General features: G+C 43.0%; 1 non-coding gene across 1 annotated transcript; it reads right to left on the reverse strand.

The window, feature by feature from the left end:
* Positions 1–787: 787 nt before the first annotated feature.
* LOC139317289 (small nucleolar RNA U3) lies at positions 788–864 on the reverse strand. Its single transcript, XR_011600428.1, has one exon. It is a non-coding gene; the product is annotated as a small nucleolar RNA U3 (small nucleolar RNA).
* Between the last annotated feature and the right edge of the window lie 24,253 nt (positions 865–25,117).

The following is a 25,117-nucleotide window of genomic DNA, read 5'->3' on the forward strand; positions in this document are numbered from 1 at the left end:
ACAGTGGTTTAAAGCACCCTGTTATTAACACAGCTGCCTGCAATTTACTGCTGGTTCGAATCTCTCCAAGGCTCAAGGTTGACTCAGCCTTCCATCCTTTCTAAGGTAGGTTAAATGAGGACCCAGTTTGTGGGGGCAATAAGCTGACTTTGTATAAATATACAAAAGAATGAAGGCTATTGCTTAACGCACTGTAAGCCGCCCTGAGTCTCCGGAGAAGGGCGGCATATAAATCAAATTAAAAAAAATAAAAAAAAAAAATAAAAAAAAATGTGACAAGTTGAAGTGGGGTGGGAATCGTTTTATCAAAAGAAAGTATGTAACTCATGATAGCGATAATAATAACAATCATATAGGAACAATATTTTATTCCCATCTTTCAGATGTAAAACCAGTTCAAAAAACCACCACTTCTTCCCGACTCACAACCTATGTTCCTTTCCACTATAAAAGTAAAGGCTTCCCTGTCCAGTTGTGTCTGACTCTAGGCAGGGCATGATGCTCATTTCCATTTCTTGGCCGAAGGAGCCAGCATTGTCCGAAGACAATATATGCAGCAATGTGGCCAGCAAGGTTATATGCCAAAGGTGCACAGAATGCTGTAACTTTCCCACCTAAGCAGTACCTATTTATCTACTCGCATTTGCATGCTTTTGAACTGCTAGGTGAGCAGGAGCTGGGGCACCGAATGGGAACTCACCCCATTTCATGAAGCTCGGGTCTCGAACCCAGGCTGTCAGCTCTCTGGCGGACAAACTCAACGTCTTTAACTGCTGAGCCATTGTACCCTCAGGTGATCACTTTTGAGTGCAATCAATTTCTCTAATTAGATACTATAGAAATGAACCCTGCAAGTATAGTCTTTCCACTATCTTTGAATGATTCTTGTATACTTCTGTATTCTAGACTGCTGCACCATTCCTTTGATAATAGAAATTTGGTTCTGTTTATTTTTATTTATTTTTTAAATTTCTAACCTGTAGCTCTCACCAGTGGTGGGATTCAACTGGTCTGCACCACTTAAGCCGAACCGGTTGTTAATTTTTTTTTTTAATTTGATTTATATGCCGCCCTTCTCCGGAGACTCAGGGCAGCTTGCAATGCATTAAGCAATAGCCTTCATACTTTTGTATATTTTTACAAAGTCAGCTTATTGCCCCCACAATCTGGGTCCTCATTTTACCTCCCTTAGAAAGGATGGAAGGCTGAGCCTGGCAAGATTCGAACTTACTAATTGCAGACAGCTGGAGTTAAATTACAATGCATTAGTCTGCTGAGCTATCCAGGCTCCTTGCTTGCTGGCCCCCGCCCTCCCTGCCCCACCCTTCCAGAAGTCCCCACACGTCCCATTTTTGCTCCCAGGGGGCTGCAGGGAGGCCTACTAGGCCCAAAATGGGCTGTGGGAGGGGGGGGTGCAGCGTGCCCCCCGTGGCCCATTTTTGCTCCCAGGGGTGTGCAGGAGGCCAAGGGCTGCCTGTCACACCTCCTGGCCACACCCACCCATGGCCACACCCACCCAGCCGGTCATTAGGGCAGAGAACCTGTTGTTAAATTATTTGAATCCCACCACTACATCTCACCGAAGTGATTCTAGGCTGTTTGCAAGAGATGCCAATTTATTTATAAAACCATATAGATACATGAATAAAAGCACAGCTTAAAAACAGAGTTAAAATGGTAGCCTTCCTTTCATTTGACGAATTGAAGCAACAGCAAGTCAATAATCTCTCTGGGATGGTTTCACTGGAATACCTTCGTGAGAAGGAGGTTGGATGAATTCCATGACTTAGTGAAAAATTTAGCATGATCAAGACGTTGACTTTGCTAAATGTCTATGGAGATTGTCAATCATCCAGGTCATGGTTGTCTCAAAAGTGTTTTTTCAAGTGGCAACTGGACTTCCTTGTTTTTTCTCGAAGACGTTTCGCTTCTCATCCAAGAAGCTTCTTCAGTTCTGACTGGCTGGTGGGGAATGGAAGGATTTATATTCCTTATTATATTCTCAGTTTTACCAAATGAAGACAAATTCAGATGCACAGGTCAACAAATCAATAGGAAAGCAAAACAAAACAACCATTTTCCAAAGCACTCATCAGTTCCTTTGAGAATGGGCTAAGGTAACTGATTGCCAATAGGATTGGAAAATAAACAGAAACAAACAAGAAGAAAATTCCACGCTTGTTTCTGAAGTACAGAAACAGGGCAAATCAACTCAACAAGGGAATGTGATGCTCAGAGGCTTTGGGAACTTGTAACTACTTCTTCTTCTTCTTCTTCTTCTTCTTCTTCTTCTTCTTCTTCTTCTTCTTCTTCTTCTTCTTCTTCTTCTTCTTCTTCTTCTTCTTCTTCTTCTCCTTCTCCTCCTCCTCCTCCTCCTCCTCCTCCTCCTCCTCCTCCTCCTCCTCCTCCTCCTCCTCCTCCTCCTCCTTCTCCCTCTTCCATATCCATCATCAGACGTTGGCAATCACGTTGGTGATCCTATTTTTATCAACTGCTACACAAAAAAGTGCTGCTGAGTTTTGTACACACCAATCTCTTAGATTTTGAAGCCATGATGTGCTTCTTCTGCCTGGACCTCATTTGCCTTCAATCTTTCCTTGGAGGATTAAGTGAAGGATGCCGTATTTTTCCGGGTGTCTCATCACATGTCCAAAATATTCTAACTTTCGCTTTTTAATGGTTTTGATGATTTCCCTTGGTTTTCCCAGGTGGCTTATCACCTCCTCATTTGTGATTTTGTTAACCCAGCTTATAAGTAACAGCCATCTGTAAATCCACATTTCAAATGCTTCTAGTCTCTTCAAGTGGCTTTCTGTCAGAGACCAACTCTCCACTCCATACAGCAGGATAGAAAAGATGTAACATCTGACAAGCTTCATTTTCAATCTTAGGCTTATATCATGACTGCAGAAGACCTTTTTCATTTTGAAACCTTGGTAACAGAATAGCAAAATATAATGGACAACTGAGGAAGTCAAGATTCCTCAGTTTAGAGCATTGCAAGATTTTCTTGATGGTTTTAGTTGCAAAAAAAGGGATTTAGAAAGAGTCCACTTGACTTCACTCCTTGGGTGTTTTTTTTTAGTTTTTTTTTTTTTGGTTTTTTTTTGCTGCCAGTGGGATGTCACTTTACACCAGAAAAGATCAATATTTGATCTTTGTCTTGCAAAACAGGTATATCTCCAAGGAACCTTGGTGGCACAGCGGACTAAAGTGCTGTTAAGTAGCACTTAGCTGCCAGCTGCCTGCAATTATTGCGAGTTCAAATCTCACCAGGCTCAAGGTTGACTCAGCCTTCCATCCTTCTAAGGTAGGTAAAATGAGGACCCGGATTGTGGGGGCAATAAACTGACTTTGTATTAAAAAAAACACCTCTTGAGGGGGGGGGCGAAAGCCCTACTAAGCAGGTATATACAAAAGTATGAAGGCTATTGCTTAACGCATTGTAAGCTACCCTGAGTCTCTGGAGACTACGAGACCGTCTTTTGTCACCAATAACCTCCCACCGACCAGTTCGTTCTCACAGGGAGGGACTACTCAGGATACCGTCAGTCAAATTATGCTGACTGGCGACTCCCAGGGGGAGGGCCTTCTCTGTGAGGGCTCCAACCCTTTGGAATGAACTGCCCCCGGAGATACGAAATATCCCTGATCTCCGTGCTTTCCGCCGTGCCCTCAAGACCCTGATGTTCCAACAGGCGGGGCTAAACATATGAACATGTGAATGATTTTTTAAAATGTTATCTAATTCTGGGTTTTATTTAATTGGCCAAACTAAGTAATAATTTTAATTAGCAATTTTATGATGTTTGTGTGTCTATATTTTTCTTGGCTGTACACCGCCTTGAGTCCTACGGGAGAAAGGTGGTATAGAAATGTAATTAATAAATAAATAATAATAAATATAAATCGAACCAATAAATAAATAAATAATAAAGAGAAAAACAGGATATGAAATCTTTTTCTGGAAAAGCCTGATGAAGGTTGCGTTTACACAGGCGACCACTTCACCTGCCAGCAGGGTGAAATGCTACCACCCAAAGCAAATGTTGTTTCATCTGCAGCCACTGCTCAAGCCAGAGCCGAAAAGAAAGAAAGGACAATAGGTCTTTTTTTTTTTATTGAAAAGGTTTTACAAATACAAATTTTCCCATTCCCCCCCCCCCCCTTTCCCTCCCTAACCCTCTCTAGCCCTCCCCTCCTCCCAAGACTTCCCCAAGGTGAAATCCAAATCCAAATCATATTATATCATAGTTTACCGCCCTTCTATTCTCCCCCCTGTGTACTATACATTTCTACATGACATTGAACTATTCTACCCCCTATATACTAAACATTTCTACATAACATTCAGCTAAAAACTATCTGGTACTTCCTAGTTTGGTATTTATTCTGCACATAATCTATCCATTTCTTCCACTCCCATACATAAGTCTCTTGAGTCCGGTCTTTTAAGTATGCTGATATCTTCACCATTTCTGCAAAACTGGCCACCTTCAAAGTCCATTCTCCAATAGTAGGCAAAACATCCCTTTTCCAATGTTGACCAATCAATAACCTAGCTGCTGTCACTATATACAATATCAATTTTGTTTCACCCATTGAAAAACCCTTAACTATGCCCAATAAAAACAATTGAGGAGAAAATTGGAGTTTTTTCTTCAAAACATTTTGCATAACCCACCAAATTTTTATCCAGAAAGCCTTCACTTTCTTGCAAGTCCACCATATATGATAATATGTAGCATCCAAACAGTCACATCTCCAACATTTTGGTTGAACATTAGGAACAATAGGTCTTTTGAGGAAGTGAGGTGTGGGAACGTCTTTCCTCTTTATTCTACAGCACTGGATTTTTGTTTCTGAGACTTTTGTTCTTGCTTCAGTTTTAACCAAATAACCCATAAATGGCTGTTTTTTTGTTTGGGAACCTAAAACAGAGGAATTGGGCCAAAACAAAAAAACACATTTTGGCCTTTCAAATTGTTACATTTTCCCCCTTCTGTCATGAAAAGATGTCTAAGTAAACGAAACCAGCAGTAACCTGCGTGGCTTCTAGATGTTGTTTTGTTGTTTGTTTGTTTGCTCTTGTGTTTAAAGTCCACTTACCGCGTTCTACGTTATTTGGAGGTCACTTCATTTTGATCACTAGAGGGTAGCATTGGGCTTTTTCATAGATGTTTGTTGTCTACTATTCAGGCGAATGCTTTGGGCAGTACTTCCTGGAAAGAGAAACCTTAATTATGTGTTTCTACCTAGCTGTAAATAGAGGTGAAATTTATTTTTTAAAAAAAAAATGAAGAGAAGTTTGGTAACAGAGTTAGACTCAAAAAGCCTGAATCAAATGTTAGGGGGAAAAGAATCCATCATCTATTTAACTTATTTATGCACAGACCTCTCCGTTTATTTTCCATCACCGCGAAGCGGATGCTGCAGTTAGATCTCTATTTTCGAGGGTTGCAAAAAAAAAAAAAAGTGACCTTAGTATCCCGTATTAATATTTAATCAACTCCTTGCTTAGGCCTTGCAAGCAATTCCCTGAAAATTAATTAGCTCCGAAGATCCTTGTCCTTTAATGGGATTGTAATCCCCTTTTGAAAATTCAGATGAGGTAATCTGTAGCGACGAATCTTGGTTGCTCGTAATTCTGACACTTTCCCGGCAGCTGTTGGAAAGCAAAAGGTTGCAAATTTGCTCTTGAAAAGAAAAAGAAGAAGAAGATTGGTTTCGCCTGTCCTCCTGTCCTTTGCCTTTTCAGATTGTCCTTTCCGTTGCTTAAATCTGACAGCAAATGTTGCCCTACCCCCACCTCCCACTCCAGCAAATTACACAATTCTTCGGGGACTTTTCTTCACAAGGAATGGCCTTGTTACAGGGACACCAAAAGAGACTTTCTCTATTTGACAGCCCTGGGGTAGAGGCAAGAGAGATTCAGTAGAGTTTCCAAAATATGGTTTGGGTTTCTCTAAAAATTGCACCTTAGACGGCAGCGACTTCTTTTCTCGTTAAATTGTTAAAAGTAAATGATTCATTCATTCATTCATTCATTCATTCATTCATTCATTCATTCATTCAGTATTCAACCTTGCCAAACAACTCTGGTGGTTACCAACTTAAAAAAAAAATACATACATAATCAAAATATAACCATTCCTGTTGGAGCAGAAACAGAGTTAACATTACTGATATCAATGCTTTTAATGTGGTTATGGAGCCTATTTCTACTGCCTTCTTTCAGCTGCTCTGAGATATTGTAGAAACAGGAGACAAAGTCTGCTAATTCAGAGGAAAGGCCCCTGCCGCTTCATGTTCTTCTATCACAGAGGTCAGCCAGAAAAACCTGGTAAGTAAGTATGGAAAAATATTGTCAGGCTCACATTGTCCAAGATGTGACCCTGAAGGAGTTGTGGTTCATTGTCGCAAATTACAAAGCTTAGTGACATCTCCATGAAATAAATAAGTGCCTGTACAATGACATATTGATGAGTTGGAACAAATGGGTAAGATTTAAGGGTCTCCATATGAAACACCGAGCGTGACTGCATTCCTGTGATGATATACCATCATTCCTTTTATCCTGTTTCACTTTCAGGATGGAGGACTTATTTATTTATTTATTTATTTACTTACTTACTTACTTACTTACTTACTTACTTACTTACTTATTTATTTATTTATTTATTTATTTATTTATTTATTTATTTATTTATTGCAGTGTTACCTTGGTCCTTGACTGCTTCAAAGCTCATTGAATTTGGTTCTCAATGCATTTTTGATGCATTTCGTTTAGTACTCGATGCGCTGCGATAGGAAGTGGAGGATGGCTGTGGAGAACCGACAGGAAGTTGGCCATGCTGGGAAGGTTGCTGCAAAGGAGGGGGACAGCCACAAAGGGTGGACAGGAAATTAGGGCCATGCTGGAAAAGTCACCATAAAAGGAGGGGGACATCTACAGAGGGTAGACAGAAAGTTGGCCATGCTGGGAAGGTTGCTGCGAAAGGAGTAGAACAGCCATAGAGGATGTTTCAGGGTTCCAAGGAACACCCCCAACAAAATAACAACAGGATGAACAGGATGTTGGCCATGCTGGGAACGTCTCTAACATGGGGAAAAAAAGACAGTCAGAAAGTTATTCCTGGCTGAAAGAAAGGGTCATGTGGTAAGTCATGTGGTTTGTTTGAGATTCATCCTTTTTAGTACACATCAAACCAATTAATGACATGTACCAAGCTACCACTGTGTATGTAATTCTGGCTCCCTCGGCTAAGAAATGGAGATGAGCATCACTCTTCAAAATCTTACACGACCGGACAAGGGAAACTTTTATCTTTCTAAAAATAGGCTTCGAAAATAAAAATTGTGGCTGTTGAAGAACAGTACCCATGTTTCCCGCCATTTTGAGCCATACTTGAAATTCTACAAGGAAGAGATAAGTGGAGATGTTGTAAGCAAAGCTTACACATAGCTGCTGGGTCACTCTTTTAAGTCATGTGCGAACCAGCTAAATATGTACTGGGTTTCCCCAAAAATAAGACCTATCCCAAAAATAAGCCCTAGCCTGATTTTATATGCACACCCAATATAAGCCCTAACCCCCAAAATAAACCCTAGTTAACACTCCACCCACTCCGTTGCACCTGAATGCCCGAGGTGGGGAGGCGCAAGGGTAAAAATCAAGCTAGGGTGGGGATGGGGGGTGGCGCTACCCCACATCCCCCGCTTCCTTTAGGACAGTTGCAACCAGGCCTCCCACACCACGACACTTGACTCGCCTTGCCGGCCCACTTCTACTGCCGCTTACCACTGCTTGTGTGCAACACACCCGGCCTTTGTTTTGCTGTTAGAGGCCTTTGAGGCCAGGGGGCACTGCACGCGAAGAATGGCAAGTGGCCGCAGAAGAAGTGGGCTGACAATGGCCACATGGGCTCCTGCTTGGCAGGGCTGTTGGTGCTGCCGCCGCAAGGTGAGACAGTGAAAAAGTCATCCCTGAATATAAGACCTAATGCCTCTTTTGGAGACAAAAAAAAAAGACAGGGTCTTATTTTTGGGGAAACACGGTATATTTTATATCCTGTATTTTGCATTCTTGGCCAATGCATCTCAATAGGGCTTATACTAGAAATATTTTCAGTGAGCTCTGTCTGAAATTGACATTTGTTACTTCACAAACAGCACTGCATAACCCTACACCCTACAGTGAAAAGATACATGCATTCTAAAAACTCTTAAGACTTCTCTTTTTTTTTTTTTTGAGCACATCATATTGGTGATTTTTTTAAAAAAAATCTAAAATTACGTTATTCATCCTTTGTTCAAGTTTCCCCTGTTTTGGGGCTATTGGGAGACAGAGGAAGACACCATCAGTCAATAGTGTTGAGTCAAGACTTCATATCTGAAAATTGTTTAGCTTGTGCTGGTAGACACACACACAGTTGTTTGAAACCAAAGAGAACAGCACTAAGAGATGGTAAATTGGTTATTGTCATATCATGGTTTTCTCTAAGGGATTCAAGCATGGATGTAAGAATCAGTGAAAAGCAATTGCCAGACTGAAGAATTACATCTTTGGAATATCAATGCTAAAAGCCAGTGAACACTACAAGTTATTTACACTCTACTCTCCCCTGCTTTTGACCTGCTTCTATTTGTATTGCAAAAGGAAATGTGGTTTTTGCTATTAGACTGTTACGTGCATCGCATTGCTGTTACGTAAAGTTACAGTCTGAGTTCACTTCTAAATAACTCTGTAGAATCCTATATAACATAGAGCTTGGTTTTGTTTAAGGCATTCTCTCTTTTCTATTTTATGAATCATTGCTGGTATTCTTGAGCATTCAAACTTTTCTCTTAGATGTGAGAGAGATCTTCATGGAGCCCAGTGGCAAAGCATCTTGTACTCTATAGACACTGCCAAGAAAGTAAGATGTTATCTCAAACTTACATTTAAGTACCTGCCCAATTTTTTCAACAGTAGGAAAAAAAGATGAAACATGCCTTTCTAGTATCTGGTATAAGAAACCAACCCAACCCAACCCAACCCAACCCATCCCATCCCATCCCATCCCATCCCATCCAACCCAACCCAACCCAACCCAACTCAACCAATCAAACCCAACCCAACCTTCCTCCACACACATTAATATAACCACACTCCATTCGAAGAGTCTTTTGCATTCCATCATAGTCCTGGTGGCCCAGTGTTTAGAATGCAGTATTGCAGGCAAATTCTGCCCACAGTCTGGAGTTCAATCCTGATGGGTTCAAAGTTGACTCAGCCTTCCATCCTTCCAAGGTTGGTAAAATAATGATTTAGATTGTTCGGGGCAAGATGCGGATGCTATAAACTTCTCAGAGAGTGCTGTAAAGCACTATGAAGCAATATATAAGTTTAGGGGCTATTGCTATAATATATAGAAGATGGCTAGCCACCTAAGTTGTCCACCTTTTGATCAGTTACTAAGAGGTTGAAGAAATTATCCTTTGTTTTTCGCTGGGTATGATTTATGCATTGGTAACCTTTGTTATTGTTACAAATAACTCAAGATGGCAAACATATCCAGCACTACTTCTGCCTCTGATTTTCCCCACAACAACAACTCTACAAAGTGATTTGGTAGAAAGGGTTGTTCTGTTTTTGACTCCCTTGTTTTTAATTGGTTGTTGGGAACCAGTTAGGATAACTAAACGTCATAGGCAGCCACAGAGCCTTGATAGTACAGTGGTTTAGTGCACCCTGTTATTAACACAGCTGCCTGCAATTTCTGCTGGTTCGAATCTCTCCAAGGCTCAAGGTTGACTCAGCCTTCCATCCTTTCTAAGGTAGGTGAAATGAGGACCCAGTTTGTGGGGGCAATAAGCTGACTTTGTATAAATATACAAAAAGGATGAAGGCTATTGCTGAGCACATTGTAAGCCACCCTGAGTCTCCGGAGAAGGGCGGCATATAAATCAAATTAAAAAAAAAAATTAAATTTAAAAATAATAAAATAAGAATGATAATCTAGATTGGCAATGTTTTCAATGTGCAGTGTGTGTGGCCATAAAGAAGACTGCTAAATCTTGCATCCATGAGTGTATATCCTCAAATTCAAGGGGGTGCCCTTTACCTAGACCTCTCCAGTGTTTCAGGGCAAGAAGCAGTGGAGGGAAACTAATCAAAGAGAGAAGCAACCTAGAACTAAAGAGACGGTTAGAACAATTAATCAGTGGAATAAGTTGGCTCCAGAAGTTGTGAATCCTCCAACATTGGAAGTTTTTAAGAAGAGATTGGACAACCATTTGTCTGAAATGGTATCGGGTTTCCTGACAGAGCAGGGGGTTGGACTAGAAGACCTCCAAGGTCCCATCCAACTCTGTTATGGAACTGAAATTGAGAGTTGGGGCCATGCAACTTTCTGATGAATAAATAGTTGGGTAATAAACATCCCAAGCAGAGACAAAGATTAGATTTTCTGATTCTGATCCAATACCTCTCAAATTGCTGATATTCTATTCCGGAATGTAACACAGTTATCTGTTTTGGAGGCCTAGATAAATTATCTTCAAAAATCTGTCTTGGCTTCATCCTTTTTTTGTTCTTTTCCAGTAAATATCCAAATGCACAATATCTTAATTATGTAGATCAGCTGTAATTCTTACACTGCGTGTTTTGCTCCTGTGATACAAACCGCTTTCCTTTTACATACATAATCTGAGCTAAGAATAATATTTCGGAGAATAAAACAAGCAAAATTCTGAACTTGTACAACAGCTTACATTTGGTCAATTCCAAAAGCTGATTTTAAATCTCTTTGGTATCATAAGAATGCAATATTTTGGGCGGTAAATAGATTTAGCTCCTGAAATGTTTGTTCTTATTTTCTACTGCAATAAATATCCATGGTCTCTGTGCACCCATTAGATTCATGATCCAATTTTCAGGCTGCTTGTAAATGCACTGCTTAGCATCTGATGAGATAAAAGTTTACTCACAGCCTTGTTGCAGACTCTCCAAATACTGATTTCTGAATAGAAGGAAGCAGAACAGAAGAAGAGAGAAAGAACATGGACAGAAGTTTATAGGTGGCCCTCTATGTAAGGGATTTAAACATGTTTTGCAACTGAAAATCATGCTTCGGGATATCAGGCACTCCATTTCCCCAAAGTTTAAACCTTTGGAAATCTATTTTGCAGGTTTCAACTTTCTATTAAAACTTCTGCTTAACAAATTAACAGAGATGGAAGGGACCTTGTAGGTCATCTAGTCCAACCCCCCGCCCAAGCAGGAGACCCTACATCATTTCTGACAAATAGAAGTCCAGTCTCTTCTTGAAAGCCTCCAGTGATGAAGCTCCCACAACTTCTGAAGGAAAGGTGTTCCATTGGTTGATTGTTCTCACTGTCAGAAAGTTCCTCCTCATTTCTAGGTTGAATCTCTTCTTGATCAGTTTCCATCCATTATTCCTTGTCTGGCCTTCGGGTGCTTTGGAAAACAGCTTGACCCCCTCCTCTCTGTGGCAGCCCCTCAAATATTGGAACACTTCTATGATGTGTCTCCTGGTCCTTCTCTTCACTAGACCAGACATACTCAGTTCCTGCAACCGTTCATCATATGTTTTAGTCTCCAGTCCCCTAATCATCCTGGTTGCTTTTCTCTACACTTTTTTCTAGAGTTTCAACATCTTTTTTATAGTTTGGTGACCAAAACTGGATGCAGTATGAATGAATGAAAGAAAGAAGAAGAAGAAGAAGAAGAAGAAGAAGAAGAAGAAGAAGAAGAAGAAGAAGAAGAAGAAGAAGAAAAAGAAGAAGAAGAGGAGGAAGAAGAAGAAGAAGAAGAAGAAGAAGAAGAAGAAGAAGAAGAAGAAGAAGAAGAAGAAGAAGAAGAAGAAGAAGAGGAAGAAGAGGAGGAGGAAGAAAGAAGGTAGAATTATTTCTTTATATATTAAATTTGTTTGTGCCCATCTTGCTATGAAGCGACACTGAGTGGTTTACAATAATAAAATTCCTTTATTTCTCTTATTATACTCACTGGATTCTCTTGGTTCTGCAAAATGTTTGACTAGAGAATGGATGCTAGAAATACATTGCTAGCAAGAATTACACCGTGTAATGGTGGTTTTTTTCTTTTTGGAGTAACATTATGGTCTAGTGAAATGTCACAAGGCAAGGACATTTCAGTAAATCCTACCCTAGTCTCTTTTCAATCACTTTTCATTAACTATATTTTATTGGTGTGGCATATGTCAAGTTAACAGTAGCATTTAATCAAATGGAAAAAACCACCTTGATTAATAAATCATGTGTCTAGCTGAAAATATAGACAAGGGAGAAACACACAACGTCCACTAATTTGAGTGTGATGTTTGCTTTTCTGTGAAAGCAGAGAAATGCTGCCTGCTTACTTAAAAGGACATTTGAAATATTTTATTTATAACTGTATCTAGATCTGTGTCCCCTCCCCCCACTCCAGCACACATGTGCGCGTGCATGCACACGCACACTTTTTCAAAAAACCACAAATGTCATTTTTAGTTTAAGATTTACTTTTGGTTCAAATGCATCTTTAAAATGGCTATTTATTCCTACAGTAAATCATTATCGTCTGAATCCTAATATTGCCTAAACCCTTATCACTGTCCTGTTAATATTAGGAACAAAAGAATAGATGAATTTAGACAGTCCAATGCCTTTTACGTCCAGGTGTGGCCAGATAGATGCCTCTAGAAAGTTGACAAGCACTGAATCTCTTAGTGCTGGGTTATTTGTATTTGATAGTCACTCAAGGGGATGCTATCCTTGGATATTCCTTTTATCTGTCATTACCAATAGTTGGAGATTAGGTTATATAGGATAACTTTGTTTAAATATTTATATTTAAAATTTATAATAACATCTATTTATGTTTATATATATATTTATGTTAAAATTTGCTGGAGCTTGTGACCATACAGATGTCTCAACTACAACTCCAAGGGTCCCTCAACACTGACCCCACAACAACTCTTCTTCTTCTTCTTCTTCTTCTTCTTCTTCTTCTTCTTCTTCTTCTTCTTCTTCTTCTTCTTCTTCTTCTTCTTCTTCTTCTTCTTCTTCTTCTTCTTCTTCTTCTTCTTCTTCTTCTTCTTCTTCTTCTTCTCCTCTTCCTCCTCTTCCTCCTCCTCCTCTTCTTCTCCTTCTCCTTCTCCTCCTCCTCCTCCTCTCTCCCCCTTCCCCTTCTCTCCTCCTCCTCTCTCCCCCTTCCCCTTCCTCCCTCTCCTCCTCCTCCTCTTCTTCTTTCTTCTCCTCCTCCCTCTTCCTCTTCTTCCTTCTCTTTTACCACTTGAGATGCTGAGGACATGCCAAGTTTTCATTCTTGCACTTGCGGCCTCAACCACATGCTCTCCCATGCTAAAATCTATCAGATTTTAAAAGTGAACTTCAGGTGCTATAAAGCTAATAAATATTTGTTCTTACTGATGGCCATTTCCAAGCATGTTCATTATAGTGCCAACACTCATCTTTGATTTTCTAGTGGATCTATGTAAATATAACTGAATCTGGGTCAAATCCAATCTTAATAATATAAGAGAAAAGGAAAAACATTTTCTCTTGTCATTATGGATTGTGAATGTTCTTAGTCAATAGAGGGTGATGTGAAAGAATCCATCGCTGTTCTGAGAAATGCAGAATTTATGCCGAAAAAAAAATCAATTAAGCATTATGTCACATTTTTCAATAGCAGCATTAACTTCCAGCAACAATAAATAAATCACTTGCCATTCTAGGCAATACCCAAGGTATTTCAAGTCATTTGTAGTGTTTCTGTTCCTGTGTTACAATACATAATGTTGCTATCCTGCTTGTCATGCTGATAAAAATAAGAAATTTGTAATATTTAAGACAAGGCATGCTGGGTTAGACTGTGTCACTCCTAAATTTAAGATTGAATTCATTGCAAATTGAAGTGAAAGGGGTATCAGTTAGCCCCCCGAGTCTACCTATGCATTAGGAGGCCTGTGAAAATATATTGACAGACAAATATCTTAAGAGTGTCAGTCATTTCTCTCCAAGTACTTTTAGCTGAAACATAAATTCATAGGTGCAAATACGCCTGATATGAATGGATGTATAGAAAAAAGTCCGTCTACTGTATATTCAGACAAAAGAACGTTGGATGCAGGTAAATGGAAATATCCCCTGGATTTTTCGAAAAACATGCAGTAATTGCATTGGTCTTTATGCCACTTGATCTTTTCACAGCTCTCTGCAAAGAATGATTGGAATTGAACTTTGGGAAAAGAAAAACAAAATACCAGGAGCCTGGTAGCGCAGCAGACTAAAGCAGTGTTATTAACATCAGCTGTCTGCAATTACTGCAAGTTCAAATCTCACCAGGCTCAAGGTTGACTCAGCCTTCCATCCTTTCTAAGATAGGTAAAATGATGACCCAGATTGTGGGGGCAATAAACTGACTTTGTATAAAATATACAAAAGTATGAAGGCTATTGCTTAACGCATTGTAAACCGCCCTGAGTCTCCGGAGAAGGGCGGAATATAAATCAAATAATAATAATAATAAAAAACTGGATCCAATCTGGGACAGTTACTGGGATGAGAGGTTAAGCCTTCCAAGTTTTTGGACTCGTGCTGGAGCCCATCCTTAGCAGGAGTGAAATCTACTTACCTTCCTTACCGGTTCGGAAGCACACACGCTGTGCGCGTACTCACTTTGCTCGCGCACAGACCTTCTGCACATGCGCAGAAGGTAAAAAACACATTACTTCCTGGTTAAAACCAGGAAGTAATGACAACCAGATGGGTGGACGGAGTTTCGCTCCGCCATTGCTACCAGATCGCCGAACCACCAGCCAAGATCGCTACCGGACCGGGCAATCCACTCCGATCCGGGAGCATTTCACCTCTGATCCTCAGGGAACGTCTCTCTAACAGAATGTGTGCTTTGGACTATTCTCTGTGTGGTATTTATATGGTGCCTGTTATGTGTAGCTTTTTAGATGTTGCTTGGGGTGTTGATGGCTAGCTATTAAGTCACTGACTGTCGTTACCTTGTGCTGCCAAGCTCTCACTTGATAAGTATTTGATGAGCAAATACTGTGTTGTTCGAGCGTTGGGTCAGGAAGCTTAACCGTTGCGCGTTAAGAGTAAAAGAATGGAAATGGAAATGGGTTGGTCACATAGCAAGGAGAACTGATGGCAGGTGGACCAAGACAGTCATGGATCCCACTTGATCAAAAGGGTCCACGAAAGAGATCTAAAACAGGAGGGAGCAACAACATCAGCAAGTAATGCGGGTCCAACTCAGTGGTGGAATTCAATTTTTTTTACTACCAGTTGTGTGGGCGTGGCTTGGTGGGCATGGCTTGGTGGGCGTGGCAGGGGAAGGATACTGTAAAATCTCCATTCCCTCCCCACTCCAGGGGAAGGTTACTGTAAAATCTCAATTCCCTCCCCACTCCAGGGGAAGGTTACTGCAAAATCCCCATTTCCTCCCGATCAGCTGGGACTCAGGAGGCAGAGAATAAATGGGGGAGGAGCCAGTCAGAGGTGGGATTTACCAGTTCGCCGAACTACTCAAAAGTTCTGCTATTGGTTCTCCAGAACTGGTCAGAACCTGCTGAATACCATCTCTGGCCCAACTGACAAAAGACAGTTCAGGACTGTATAGATTGGAAAGAGGCAGAAGAGGCTTTCCTCCTGCAGTGGATAGACAATGGTTAGGATGATGATGATGATGATGATGATGATGATGATGATGATGATATGTAATGCTATAATAGGTCTGAGGGGGGCTCCTATTTTGTGTACCTTGGGGAGAGAAGTGCTCCCTGAGGATCGGCTCCAGCACAATTCTGAAATCTCAGAAGACTAAATCTCCGGTCCAGTGATGGACCCATATTAGATCCTGCAACATTATCCTGGAACACGTATATTCAAATTCATTCATGAGAGAAAAACAAAACAAAACATTTTTGTTTTGTTTAGGCCTGGCCTAAATCTTCTCCCCTTTTTAAATGTAAATTTTAATTTGTTTTTAAATTATGGGGTATTTTAAATTTGTTCAGCCAAATTATTTAATTCAGCCAAATTATTTAATTTCAGCCAAATTATTTAATTCGTTTTTATTCTATTTTAAATTTTTGTATTTATGTGTTTTATCCTGTGGCTGTTCACCGCCCTGAGTCCTTTGGGAGTAGGGCGGTATAGAAATTTAATAAAACAAACAAATAAATAAATAAAACATTCTACTTAAGTCCCAAAGATGCTTTTTCAAGAGGCAACTGGACTTTCTGGTTTTTCTTTGAAGGTGCTTCGCTTCTCTTTCAAGAAGCTTCTTCAGCTCTGACTAGATGGTGGGGAATCATCCAGTCAGAGTTGAAGAAGCTTTTTGGATGAGAAGCGAAATGTCTTCAAAAAAATAGAAACAAACCCAGAAAGTCCAGTTGCCTCTTGAAAAAGCACCTTTGGGACAACCATGACCTGGATGACTGAGAATCTCCATAGACCTTCTATTTAAGTTAAACGTGTTAAATGGATCCCACAGCTAGGAATCCATGGATTTGGGTTGAGGACAGATTTGCACCCATTTGCCCGATTAATAGCTAAGTAAATATTTAAAAAACCTAAGTGCAATAGTTACTTAAGTATAAGCAGTCACTGCAGGAGACCAGAACTGATTTTGGATCTAACCTGACATTTAACAATTGGTCAGCTGCTAAGAATAAGGGACACAGTGGCTCAGTGGCTAAGATGCTGAGCTTGTCAATCGGAAGGTCGGCAGTTCAGCATGCCGCATAACGGGGTGAGCTCCCGTTCCTTGTCCCAGCTTCTGCCAACCTAGCACATTAAAAAAAAAATGCAAGTAGAAAAATAGGGACCACCTTTGGTGGGAAGGTAACAGCGTTCCGTGCGCCTTTGGCATTTAGTCATGCCGGCCACATGACCATGGAGACGTCTTCGGACAGCGCTGGCTCTTCGGCTTTGAAACGGGGATGAGCACCGCCCCCTAGAGTCGGGAACGACTAGCACATATGTGTGAGGGGAATCTTTACCTTTAGAGCTGCTAAGTTCTTGTTCAAGATCACCCACATGCCATTGTAAGTGGCAAATACATGATCTGACTGTAACAAGTTAAACCCATCTACCCCGTCCTTAACCTTTGGATTTCAATGAAGCCTCTAAAAGCCAAGTTTTCAGATAAATAAAGCTATCTCATCTCCATATCTCATTTTCACTTACATAAATCCCCTGATCGAACTGCAGATATATTCTCCCTCCAATTATAGCACTATTTAGGTAGGTGGAATGCTTGAGAAGCTGATGCATAATGCAGTACACAGGGATTTGCTTTAATGACCTAGGAATTATTCACATGTGCCTGTTTTCCACTGGATGATTATGGCATCCAGTAACTGCAGAACTCACGACGTCACACCGAGAACCAAGCCTGCTCCGAAGACACTTTGTTTAATGTAATGCGATCGCATAATCAGTCATTCGCGAGTTATAAAGTCATGCTTGCATTATCGGGGAGCACGTATCCTGCATGCATGAATCAGTCTTCGGATGCAGAACGTGTCACATGATCTTCTACTGTTCATGCCATGAAAGATTCTTTCTCCAGATTGGTTCATGTTTTATGTCCCTTCCCTTTCCCTTATCTGTCTCGTGCATGGCGGTCTTCAGTCCCAGAATCTCCACGCAGAATCTCTAAACGGTGTCTCATTTAAATAAGCAAGAGTGAGCTGATTCTCCATGGCAGCTATCTGGAGGAAAATCTGCTCATCTTCACCATATCAACTAATGAGCATCAACAGAGCAGAGGGTTAGAACAGCTGAGGAATACACCGATTCAAAATGTCCTCTTTGGATGTCTGCAAATTAGAAAGATGCGGTTCCAGCTGTAAAGACCGTTGGCCTCGGCCAAATATTTTCAGTATTATGGCTGTATGCTTCCATGCATCCACTCTTTCTTTTGGAACCAAGATTCATATTTGCTTACAAACAATAGATTAACAGAGTTGGAAGGGACCTTGCATGCAGGTCATCTAGACCAACCCCCTGTCCAAACAAGAGACCCTACATCTGCCTCTACCTAGGATCGAACTCACAACCTCCTGATTGTGAGGCAAGAGCTCCACCTCTAGGCCACAGCAGCAACATCCAACTTGTCTTATGGAGATTTTCAGTCATCCACATCATGGTTACCTCAAAGGTGTGTTTTCAAGACGCAACTGGGTTTCCTTTGTTTTTCCTTGAAGACGTTTCGCTTCTCATCCAAGAGGCTTCTTCGGTTCAGAGGGGGTTGGATACGACACAACCATCTCCCGTTTACAAACACAGTCCTTTCAGCAGTTCCAGGAAGGTTCCACACCCACTTGCACTATTCAGGTGACCCTGAGGGCACAGATAAGCCTCTAAGTGTGTTAGAAACTGGATCTAGCCCAATAATATGTGGTTAGTTAACCCTTGAAGGTCCGGGTGGTCAGGGAGATGTAGTGGTTAGGCATTTATTATGACAAAACCCCCTCTAAATGCCTAACTGGGTACCTGGGGCAATGTTTGCATACATACAGGAAATGCACAAGTACAGGCATGAATTACAAGCAAACACGCATTTTTGACATTAGGTAAGCATGTTGTTTATGTGGTAGGGGTTTAGTGAGAATATCTGCTGTTTGCTCCTCCGTGTCACAGTGTACTGCTCTAATGAAGCCTATCTCTGAAAACTGCCTGACGTGTTTGTATTTAATGTCAATGTGCCTAGAACGCTGACCTATGGCATCGGCCCTAGAGATCTCTATTGCTGCTTTGTTGTCTTCGTGGATAACTATTGGATATGAGGGTTCAGCCCAGATGTCGCAGAGCAGGTCATCGAACCATACTAAATTGTTTGAGGCCTTTGATAGGCAGACAAATTCTGCTTCCGTAGTTGATGTGGCCACCAGTTTTTGCTTTCCAGTGTACCAATGGATGGGGCAATTGTTGAGTAGTAGCACGTAGCCAGAGGTGCTTTTTCTGCACCCTATGTCCCCAGCCCAGTCAGCGTCAGCATAGCAGGTTAGCTTTGGTTTCTCGGATGTTTCTGGTTCTAGGCAGAGTAGGGCATCCGCACTGAATTTTAGGTATCTGAGTAGTCTTTTTATGGCGTTCCAGTGTGTTAACGTGGGCTTGCTTACATGCCTGGACAGTAGATTGACGGCTAAGGCGATGTCGGGCCTGGTCCAGTTGGATATGTACAGCAGTGACCCTATCGTTGATCTATACAATTTGTTGTCTGTGAAAGGTTCAGATTCCTCATACATGGTCTTCAGGAACTCAGGCTGCATGGGGGTCTCGCTGGGTTTTGCTTCGGACATGTTGCATTTGGACAGCAGCTCGATGATCTTTTCTCTCTGGGAGAGGCGGAAGCCCTTGTTGGTTTTCATCACTTGGACCCCTAGGTATCTGTCAATCTTTCCAAGTGACTTTAAGGAGAAGTGGCTACCCAGGTCAGTGGCGAACTTGTCACATCTGTCCTTGTGTTTGCTGATGTACAAGATGTCGTCCACGTAAATGAGCACACCCTCGAATGTGTTGTTTTCTCTCCTCGTAAAGAAGCATTTGTCGGCTGAGGTGGCCTCGAAGCCCATGGATCTGAGTGCCTTGGCCAGGCAGTCATACCACCTTTTGCCTGACTGCTTGAGCCCGTACAGGCTTTTGTTCAGCAGCCAGGTTTGGTCCTCGCCTTTGTTGTACCCAGGCGGCGCTTTGACGTATATTTCTTTATCCAGCTCGGCGTGCAAGTACGCTGTTTGTACGTCGAATTGGAAGACCTCCAAGCCCAGGATGGTGGCCACCACCAGGGCGCTTTTGACGCTCTCCGCCCTGACGGTTGGCGAGTAGGTGTCTGTATAGTCTTCGGGGTATCTTTGGGCGAAACCCTGCGCGACTAGTCTTGCCTTGTATAGGACCTTGTTGTCCTCTAATGTCTTAACCCTGAACACCCATTTGGTTCCTATTGGTTTTTTGTCCTTTGGAACTTGGGCAGGTGAGTATACCTGGAGGTTCCTTAGGCTTTCCATCTCCTTCCCCATGGCAGACATCCATTTTTCTTTCTCTTCCTGGGGGAGCCCGAGGATGTCTTCATATGAGCTGGGCGTGAAATGGGTGTTGTGGATGGTCATAACGTAGTCCTCTAACTTCTTTGGTAGCTTGTTTCTGGTTTCTCTGATTGGCCTGCTGGGGGTTGGCTCGGTTTCCTGCATGTTGTCTGCCTCTTTGTCTGTCAGGTCATCTATCTTCAGTGAAGGGTGCCCTTCTTTCCAACCTTTGACGCTCGCCTTGCGATGGTTGGCTTTGTGCCCTGTGACCTCTCTGACCTCCCTTTCCCCTTGGTCATGCTCGAACGTGACCCTATTGGTTGGGATGTCATTGGAGTGTACCCTCGACCAGTTTGCGTTTTCGTGGAAACTGGCTGATCTGGAAACCACAAAACGGTTATTGTTGTCGACAAATCTGTAGCCCTTTGTGCCCGGTTCGTAACCCACGAACCTCAACCTTTTTGATAATTTCTCCCCTTTTCTTCTTAGCTGTCTGGGAATGTGGACATCAGCTGGGGCGCCAAATATGTGTAAGTGAGCAATGTTGGGCTTTCTGTTGTATAGCATCTCGTATGGCGTCTTATTGATAGAGCTTGACCACAGTCTATTCAGGGTGTAATTGGCGTAGTGTAATGCCTCTGACCAGAAATGCTGCCCCATCCCAGCATCCTCCAGGGCGCACCTCATCATGGTTTGCAACACCCCGTTTTTTCTCTCTGAGACTCCATTTTGGAATGGGGAGAAAGGTGAAGAGGTGTAATGCGCTATGCCCTGCTCCCTCAGCCACCTTGTGAATTCTTTGGCCATGAACTCTGAGCCCCTATCAGTCATTATCTGCCTTATTCTCATGTTGTGTTGCATATCTACTCTCCTGTGGAATTCTTTAAACCTTTGGAATACTTCATTTTTGTATCTGAGGGAGTAGACGTACCCGTATCTGGTGTAGTCATCTACAATCGTGAGGAAGAATCGCTTCCTATGTCCTACAGAGGGTTTCATTGGCCCTACCAAGTCCATATGCACCAATTGGAAGGGGTATTCCGTGGTTCGTTTGGATCCCCTGGGGATGGCCTTAACCTTGATCTTAGAACGCTTACAAACTGAACACTCCAAGTAGTTTTCGCAGTTCTTTACTTTGAGACCCTTGGTACATTCCGTCATTTTCTTTACAATGGGGAAGCTTATGTGTCCCAGTCTCCTGTGGAGGAGGTGGGCGCAGTTATCATGTAATGGCTTGCCGATAGATACAGACTTGTTTGTCTTCTCATGGCTACATCCTGCCTCCTGCTGCACCCCCTCTGTTTCTGGATACTTATCTACCCTGTGGTTTGTGCTGGTATCAATGCCTTCTTCCTCCCTTGCGTTGGGTGTGAAGTAGGGAAGTCCCTCGTGTATGGTTACCTTTCCTATCTCTTTCCCTTGCTTGATCAAGTGTGCCTTTCCATCTTTAAATTTTATTTCTATATTTGTGTCTCATGTTAGCCTTGTGATGGCTAGCACATTGTGGGGAATCTCCGGTATGTACAGTACTTCTTTTAAGTCCCCTACCTGTGTGATGTGTACGTTTCCTTTCCCCACTACTCTGACCTTGCTTTGGTTTGCCACCTTTATTTCTGAGTCTATTTCTGTGAGTGAGTCTAGCAGCTCTGGGTTACAGGTAGTGTGACTTGTGGCCCCTGAATCTAGAAGCCATGAGTTTCTCTCTATCTTATGTTTGTCATTTGGGTCATCGTGCCTGATCCCGTACATGGAGCCAGAGCTACTCTCCCTGGAGTGGTCTCTGCGCTCGTGGTGTTTCCTGGGGTTGGGTGACCACCCTCGCCCCCTTTCCTTTGGGTACCTGCGTTCAGGTGACCTTCCCCCTCTACTGTCGTGCTGTCCCCTATCCCTATGGTTCCTGGGGCAATCCTTCTTTAAGTGGTTCCTCGATCCACAAGAATAACATTCTGAGGTATCCCTGGCCCTATCCTGGAAATCCACCCTCTTTGTGGGTCTAGGGTCCCCTTTGGCTAGTTGGCGTTCCCTCCTCAGAGTGTCCTCTGCAACGAGCTGACTGGTCAGTGAGCCTAGTGTGAGGTATTGCAAGCTGAGGCTATTTAGTTGGGTCATAAAGATGTCCCAGCTGCTATCAAGAGAGTTTATGATTATGCTTATCATGCTCTCTTCAGTGATGATTTCCCCCCTCTGCATGAGTTCTGTCCTTGCAGCATTCATCTTTAAGATGTGCTCACTCATGGGGACCCCTGCCTTATGCTTGGTGGAGTGGAACTCCCTAGATAGTCTAGTGGTGGTGGCTCTGCTTTGGCTATAAAACAGGTTACATAGTTTTTGCATAATATCATAAACAGTTAGATTGTCCTCAATAGATGGATACATAGCAGATGGAATGGAGGTTAACATGATGCAAAATGCCCTGTGATGAATGCAGTCAATTTCCAGTGACCAGGGCTTTTGGGGAGGTTTGTTAGCTAGGAACAGTGCATTCTCTCTCATGAGAGCAACCCTTAATTGTTGGCTCCATTCTATAATATTACCCCCATCTAACTGCAGTTTTGGCAAATTGGCATAATTTGCCCCAGAAATGTTAGTAAGGTTACTTACTGGGGGGAGCTGTCCATGGTCCAAGTTGTGATTAAACTCACAATAAGGCTTTGGGATGTCTGTGGCCATTCTGTACTTGCTTGGATCTATGTAACTTGCTTCTCTTATTACAGGCAGGTACTGGGCATGCGCGAAGCTCATTCCGCGCTGGAGTCCATCGGGTGAGGTTCCTGTTGCTGGAGCTCCCAGGCCTAGGCCTAGGCCTGTCGGTGGGAGGCTGGACCCGCCCCCGGTGGGTCCGAAGATTCCTCCTGAAGGTGGACACCACTGCTGGATGGCCGGATCCCCGGCGAAGAAGGGCAGAAGGTGAGGGGGCGACGCGGTCGCAAGTCGAGGACTTTCGCGGGTCGGCGGCGCGGCAGCAGCGGAGGTCGTAGGTCGAGGATTCCCTGCACCCAGCGGCTCGGCGGTAATGGCGGCGGCGGCGGCTGATCCTCCCTCGTGGTCGCTGGTCCCTGGTCGCGTGGACTGGCCCGATGGGTGTCGTGGCGTTGGTGAGTAGCCGGTTCTTCTCTTCTGCCTCGGGCCTCGTGTTGCCGGTGTAGCGGGTGGTGAGTTCGAGTTCTGCGGTTGATTTTTCCTGCAGGTGGGCGGTCTTTTGTGCCGGTTGTTGGCGCGCGCGGTGTTTTTTGTAGGCTGTGACTCGGTCGCCTGGTCTCTGTTGGTTGTCCTGGCCTTCTTGTGTCCTCCAGGATTTTTCTTTGGTTTATTGAGTGCCGCAGGAGGCTCGAAAGCGGAGCCTAGGGCAGCGGTGATGGTCTCGATTGCCTTTTGCAATTCGAGATCGGTAGGCGTTTTTCTTTTTGTTATTGCGATCTCTTCGTGGTCGCTTTCAGAGCTGGGCTCTTCGTAGTCACTTTCTGAGCCCCCCTCGTCTGTTTCGGGGTTCGGGCATTTTCGCGCCAAGGGATTCAAATCCTGGCTTCCCATTGGCTGGTGCTCGTCCCAAGATGGCCGCCGGGAAGGGGGCGCGGAAATGGATTCTGCCGGCTCAGGATCATCGGGTTGGGGTGGCTTACCCTTTTTTGCTGGCTTTTCTTTCTCGGTGGTCTTTGGGGCCTCAATCGCTGCTTCTTGTTGCTCGAAGAGGCTTTGAAGGTCCGCGATGAGGTTTTCTTTGTCGCTGTTTCCCTCCATCAGTTTCAGGATGGAGAGTTTGAATTTTTTCATTTTCTGTGCTGTTTCTTCTTCCGGGGCGGTTATTTCCTTGGATGGCCCCTCTTCATCTGATTGTGAGTCCAGGCTGGAGTCCTGTTCGCTTCCAGCTTCTGTCTCCTCCATGGCTGTGGCTTTGGTTGCAAGCTTCTCAGCCATCTTCTTGGTAAGAGCTCTGGTCTGTGCTCTGTTTGCTTCTTCAGGGTAGGTGTTGGGTTCAGTCATTGTCTGGAGTTATGGGCAACCGACCTCTGCTACCATTTTGTTAGAAACTGGATCTAGCCCAATAACTCAAAGACAGACTCCAATTCTTTTCTGTAGTTTTATTGTTGATCTGTTGGTACTGGAGGTCACTGACCTTGTACCTTTCTCTTTCAGGTATACATCTGGAATCAACTGTGGAACATGTGGTTGGACCTTTTGTACCCAGGAGGAGGGGCTAAGAGGTAAGGAGTGGTTACAGGGATTATGGGATATGTGGTTAGTTAACCCTTGAAGGTCCGGGTGGTCAGGGAGATGTAGTGGTTAGGCATTTATTATGACAAAGTGGCCTCAACGACTCTCAGAAGGAATACTAAGGATCAAATGACTGCAAGCAACATAAATCCTTCCAGAACTGAAGAAGCTTCTTGAATGAGATGCGAAACGTTGTGCTTAGAGCTCGAAGCATTGTTAGAAACCCCACATACCCACTTTACGGTCTGTATCTGTTGCTCCCATCTGGGAGGAGGTTTCCAAGTATTTCTAGCAGGACTTCCAGATTCTGTAACAGCTTTGTTCCCTAGGCCCAGAGGTGGGATTCACTTACCTTCCCTACCAGTTTGCAAATGTGAGCGTGTGCATTCGCATGACCTTCCGTGCATGCACAGTGCTCACACATTACGTCTGGGCAGGTGGGCGGAGCCTCTCGCAGTCAGCACTACCGGTTCACCCAAACCGGACAGAATCGGCTGAATCCCACCACTGCCTAGGCCATCCGTCTGGTAAACTTGCAACATTCGTTTTTCTTACCGTGTACATGTATACATCTGAACTAGACTGTGTTGTTTCTTTGTTCATATAATAATATATGTGGGTATAGGCATAATTTTGTATCTATCTATCTACCTATCTATCTATCAATCTGCCTGCCTGCCTTCCTGACTGACTGCCTTCCTTCCTGCCTGCCTGCCTATCTATCTATCTATCTATCTATCTATCTATCTATCTATCTATCTATCTATCTATCTCTATCTCTTTTTCTTTCTTTCTTTCTCTCCCTCCCATCTTTCTCTCTTTCTTTCTCTCTCTCTTTCTTTCTT

This window comes from Pituophis catenifer, unplaced genomic scaffold (genome assembly GCF_029215685.1).
Source record: "Pituophis catenifer annectens isolate HBS135680 unplaced genomic scaffold, rPitCat1.0.hap2 SCAF_4, whole genome shotgun sequence".
In the NCBI taxonomy this organism is placed as follows: Eukaryota; Metazoa; Chordata; class Lepidosauria; order Squamata; family Colubridae; genus Pituophis; species Pituophis catenifer.